General features: G+C 39.3%; 1 pseudogene; it reads right to left on the bottom strand.

Moving 5' to 3' along the window:
- Positions 1–240: 240 nt before the first annotated feature.
- LOC109275587 (lathosterol oxidase-like) lies at positions 241–2,289 on the bottom strand (annotated as a pseudogene).
- Between the last annotated feature and the right edge of the window lie 3,991 nt (positions 2,290–6,280).

Here is a 6,280-nt window from a genome sequence, read left to right as displayed (position 1 = left end):
CGTGATGTTCCGTGACTTACTGAACTCTTATTCCACGTCAAGTACTCCTTAATCTCCCACGACTCATACAAAAACCCCGCCTAGGAAACATTATTATGCCCATCATGGTGTTGATGAAAACGGATTCAAAATAACATTACAATGAGTCTCCTGAGGTCACCTCGTGGAAGCATCAAGATTCTAGCAGGTCTCATGAACTTGCTAACTGGCTCTACTCTCTCTGCCATTTAGGAACCCACGTCAGATATTGACGAAGAGGTGCAAACTTAAATAAACCTACTTGTATAACAGAAAGATAAAAGGGTATATATATATGGCGAGGTAGACTCTGAAGGAAGCCGTGACTTACAAATGGAGTAGGACTCTGCCAGAGATGGTGAGGTTTGTGTACGTGACTAAACACAAGTCTATGACAAAGGCCTCTATGAATCCAGTAGATCAGCATGTCAGTGAAAAAGAGGAAGGAAAGTATATTAACAATGAGCTGAAACCAGCCACTTGGAAACTCTCCTATGCCATCATATAATTTGCTGTAATCTCTCAACTCTAGCGGGAACAATGAAAACAGTGGGAATATTAATCCATGGCAGTAATTCGACAGGAAACATAATCTGTCTATAGACTTGATTCTTTAAAAATCGTGGATGTTTCAGATGGCCAACAGGCACATGAAAAGATGCCCAACGTCGCTCCTCATCAGGGAAATACAAATCAAAACCACACTCAGATATCATCTCACGCCAGTCAGAGTGGCCAAAATGAGTAAATCAGGAGACTATAGATGCTGGAGAGGATGTGGAGAAACAGGAACCCTATTGCACTGTTGGTGGGAATGCAAGCTGGTGCAGCCACTCTGGAAAACAGTGTGGAGGTTCCTCAGAAAATTAAAAATAGACCTACCCTATGACCCAGCAGTAGCACTGCTAGGAATTTACCCAAGGGATACAGGAGTACTGATGCATAGGGGCACTTGCACCCCAATGTTTATAGCAGCAGTCTCAACAATAGCCAAATTATGGAAAGAGCCTAAATGTCCATCAACTGATGAATGGATAAAGAAGTTGTGGTTTATATACACAATGGAGTACCACGTGGCAATGAGAAAGAATGAAATATGGCCCTTTGTAGCAACGTGGATGGAACTGGAGAGTGTGATGCTAAGTGAAATAAGCCATACAGAGAAAGACAGATACCATATGGTTTCACTCTTATATGGATCCTGAGAAACTTAACAAAAACCCATGGAGGAGGGGAAGGAAAAAAAAAAGAGGTTAGAGTGGGAGAGAGCCGAAGCATAAGAGACTCTTAAAAACTGAGAACAAACTGAGGGTTGTTGGGGGGGTGGGAGGGAGGGGAGGGGAGGTGATGGGTATTGAGGAGGGCATCTTTTGGGATGAGCACTGGGTGTTGTATGGAAACCAATTTGATAATAAATTTCATATATTAAAAAAAATAAAGAAGAGGTTGACTAAACTTGAAAAAAAATCAAAAAAATAAAAATTGTGGATGTTTGGGGCACCTGGGTGGCTCAGTCATTTAAGTGCCCTATTGATTTCGGCTCAGGTCACGATCTCACATTTCATAAGAGTAAGACCCACATTGGGCTCTGTGCTGACAGCATGTAACTTGCTTGGGATTCAATCTCTCTCTTTCTCTCTCTGCCTGTCTTTCAAAATAAATAAATAAATAAACATTTTTTAAAACGTGGATTCTTTATTAATTAATGATCACAGACAAAAAGCTCAGTGTTGCAAAGAAGAAATAAAGGATACAAGCACCAAGATTTGTTACAGTCAGGATACTGATAGTTCATCCGATGAGGCCACCCTCAGACCTTGAGGCTGGATAGATGTGTGGTGTAAAGTAATAATCTGCATTATTGAGTACAAGATACGTCTTTGCCCCTCGAGAAGGTCCGCCACCAGTTTGGCCTCTGCAGGGTCATAGGCTGCCCTCTTTCCTTAAACCTTATGAACCATCCTCTGCTAGCTTCAAACTTTCCTTCTGTAGCTTCCTCAACTGTCAGCCTTCACAGACTTGAAGACAGTTAATGCCTTGCTCTGGATTAGTCTTTGGCTTAAGGGAATGTTGTGGCTGGTTTGATCTTCTATCCAGACTAAAACTTTTTCCATATCAGCAATAAGGCTGTTTTGCTCTCTTATCATTCACATGTTCACTGGAATAGCACTTTAATTTCCTTCTAGAACTTTGCCTTTCTTTGGCTCACTGTTTGGTGTAAGAGGCCCAGCTTTCAGCCTTTGTCAGCTTTTGACAGGCCTCCTCACTCATCTTAATTATTTCCAGCTTTTAAAATGAGAGATGTGTGGCTCGTCCTTTCATTTGAACACTTAGAGGTCATTGCAGGGTTATTAATTGGCATAATTTTAATATTCTTATGTCTCAGCAAATAGGGAGGCCCAAGGAGAGAGTCTCAGCAAATAGGGAGGCCAAGGCCAGTCAGTAGAGGAATCAGAACACATACAACATTGGTCAGTTAAGTTTGCTGTCTTCTATGTCCATGGTTTGGGGTACCCCAAAACAATTGCCATAGTAACATCAAAGATTACTGATCACAGATCATGGGGCCCCTGGGTGGCTCAGTTGTTTGAGCACCAATTTTTGATTTTGTCTCAGATCAGGATTCCAGAGTCGTGGGATCAAGCTCCACATCGGGCTCTGCACTGAGTGTGGAGCCTGCTTGGGATTTTCTCTCTCCCTCGGCCCCACCTCCCCCCGACCCAGATAAAAAAAAAAAAAAAATTACTGATCATAGATCGCCATAACAAATATAATAATAATGAAAAAGTTAGAAATGCTGCAAGAATTACCAAAATGTGACCCAGAGACATGAAATGAATAACTACTGCTGGGAAAATAGCACCAATAGACTCGCTCTATGCAGGGTGGCCACAAACCTTTGATTTGGAAAAAACTCAGTATCTATGAAGCACAATCAAATGAGGGCCTGCACTTTATATATTTTACTCCACTCTCTTCTTGCTTGCATGGTTTCTGAAGAGAAGTTGCATGTAATTCTTATTTTTGTTCCCCTGCAGGTAAGCTTTCCCTCCACCCCCTCCCACAGCTTCTTCCAAGATTTTTTCTCTAATTTCAAAGTATATGCCTGGGTGTAGTTTTTAGGGCAGCTGTCCTTCTAGGGGTCCTCTGAGCTTCCTGGATCTGCCTTTTGGTGTCTGACATTAATTTGAGGTAATGCTCAGTCATCATTCTTTGAGCACGATTTCTTCTATTCCTTTCTCTCTTTTCTTCCAGTACTCCCTCTATGTATATGTTACATCTTTTGTCGCTGTCTTACAGTCCTTACATGGTCTGTTATAGTGTTTTGTTTTGTTTTGCCTTGTTGTTGTTGTTGTTTTCCAGTATTTGTTCTCTTTGCCTTTTCAGTTGTGGAGGTCTCTGTTGAGGTATCCTTAAGCACAGACTGTGTCCAGTCTATTAGTAATCCCATCAAAGGCACTCTTTATGTTAAGTTGTTTTTGATCTCTGGCATTTCTTTTTGGTTCCTTCTGAGGATTTTCATCTTTCTGCTTACATCACCCATCTGTTCTTACATGCTGTCTACTTTACCCATTGGAGCCCTTAGCATATTAATCATACCATTTTAAATTACTGGCCTGATCATTCTAACATCCCTGCCTGGTTTTGGTGCTTGTCCTGTCTTTTTAAATTGTCTTTTTGGCCTATTGGTACACGATGATAATATCCCAGCAGCTTAGGCTCTGCTTTACTGGTTTCTACCGAGATCAGGTCTTGTTAGGAAGAACTGAGTGCTCTGGCATATTTCAGAATGGTTTCTCTTCCTCCCCGACCCCTGCTCGAAGCATAAGGGCATTTTTATTAGACATTCACTATAGGAACCTGGTCAAACTTCTAGAGGGAAATCTCACAAAGTCCTGGGGTCTCCTGATGGCTGGATCTTCCTTGGGTTTTTATCTCTCAGATTTGTCCACACTGAGCCTCCAGCAACATGTCAGTTACAGTTCAGATTTTTCTTTCCCCAGCACTGGTTCCTGAGGCAGGCAGTTTCCACTTATCAGCCTCTAGTTCAGTAAATTGTTATCTCTGTATTTTGCTGTAGGTCTTTTCAGTCATTGAGATGGTGGTTTGCTTTGTGTCCTCATGTCTCTTATATATCCTGGAAGTTTGCTCAGCTTTTTACTTCTTGTTAGGATGTTGTGGCAGCTTCTTGGCTTCTTACCTGCAGAAGCAGAAACTGGAAGTGTAGCTGTACTAGTTTTTATTGCCGCTGCTACAAATTGCCAGAGACCTAAGGGTCTAAACCACACGTATTTATTATCTTTTGGTTTTGGAGGTCAGAAATCTAAAATGGGTCTCACTGGGTTAAAATCAAGGTGTCAGCATAGCCGTGCCCCTCTGGAGGCTCTGAGGACGTCTATTTTCTTACCTTTTCCAACTTCTAGAGGCCACCTGCATTCCTTGGCTTGTGGGCTCCTCTTCCATCTTCAAAGCCAGCAATGGCTGCTTAAGTCTTTCTTACATCACGTCATTTGATACTGACTCTTCTGCTAACTTCTTCCACTTTTAATGATCCTTGTGATTTCATTGGGCCCACCCAAGTAGTCCTGGATAATCTTTCTATTTTTCAGACAGCTCATTAGCAACCTCACTTCTGTCTGCAACTTTAATTCTTCCTTGCCTTATAATATAATATATTCACAGGTTCTGAGGATGAGGCATGGACATTTTTAGAGTACTATTACCCTGCTTACCACAGCAGTCACATAGCTTGTGGCTTTTTTTTTTTTTTTTTTAGAGAGAGAGAGAGACAGAGAAAGAGTGTGAGCAGGGGAGAGGAGCGGAGAGAGGGAGAGAGAGAAAGAGAGAGACTCCCAAGCAGGCTCTGTGTTTAGCATGGAACTTGATTCGGGGCTCAGTCCCACAACCCTGGGATCATGACCTGAGCCAAAATCCAGTCGAACACTCAACCACCTGAACTATCCAGGCACCTCTATAGCTTGTGGCTTTTAAGACAGCTTTTCAGGTAACTGACGACTCTTAAATAACAGGTACTTTCAGTGGTAGAGATCATGCTTTGTTTTTTGTTTCTCTTCTGTCTTCTATTAATATTGACATAAAAATGACCATTCTATTTTAGTTCTTTAGCTTTCTGGTTTGACTCCTATTAATCTTAATTCGCAAAACCTAATCCACATTGTGTTTTAATATATCCAGTATGGTACCTCCTTAATTTTATTAAGGTCACCAAAATAGCTCAAATCAGGAAAGAAATCAATGGACTTAATTATATTCATTGCCTTGGCCACATTTGTCACATTGGTCCAATTTGTCAGATGAGCAACTTTTATTTATATCTCTAAGTTTCACTATTATGTGTTTAGATCAAAGGCAAATAAAGGAAAGACTGCTAGTATAAAACAGGTTTTTTAAAAAAAATTATAAAACTTATATGTTATGTAAGTTTTAAAATATGTTATAAAAATTACAAAAATTATAAATATTACATAAGTGTTTAAAATTACTTAAAAATTTTTATAATTTAACTGGCATTCAAATAAAGTTAATAAACAGTAATTGTTTTTATATTTTCTAATGTAAATTTTTGACAAAATGAAATTTATATTTATACTCAACAGGTTTTGGGGAAAATGACTAATCATTAGAAATTATATTCTGCCTATTTATATATGATTGAATTTTAAAGACATTCATCAGTTATTCTTAGAGACAAAATCAAGCACAAATACAATGCAGTAAAAACTTTTAAAACTTTTTATTAGTTTTGCAATTTTTTATCCTGGATACAATAATTTTTTTCTTTCAATACCTGACCTGTATTCTCAAAGAGTAGTTGCCACTGACTTAATTTTTTAATTTAATTCCATTTTAATTTTACTGAAATTACATTTTAATAATTTGCGATGATCTCTATTTAACAAGTTGTAAAAATATATAGGCATATCTGTCTTTATCTTAGCAGCTACAGATGGCTGGGGCCAACCGCTCACAACTTTTACAAATATAAGTCATAAGTGGGTAGAAATGACCTTTTGGAGCCCCTTCTGGTGTTAATATCCAGGTATCCACATTATGTATGTATGTTTCAATGCTGGAGTCTCAAGGTCTCAAAAAGCTGTAGTGAAAGCATCTTCAGAACCAAACAGAAGTGTACTTTATTTTAATTGTCATCCATTTGAAAACCAAACCCAGAATGGGATATTGCAGGACCTGAATGTTTATATAACATAACCCTTATTTCTATCATGCTCCATTATTTATG

The sequence above is a fragment of the Panthera pardus genome, unplaced genomic scaffold, assembly GCF_024362965.1.
Source record: "Panthera pardus isolate Hobbes unplaced genomic scaffold, ASM2436296v1 HiC_scaffold_15, whole genome shotgun sequence".
Classification (NCBI taxonomy): Eukaryota; Metazoa; Chordata; class Mammalia; order Carnivora; family Felidae; genus Panthera; species Panthera pardus.
This window is presented reverse-complemented; position numbering and strand designations above follow the sequence as displayed.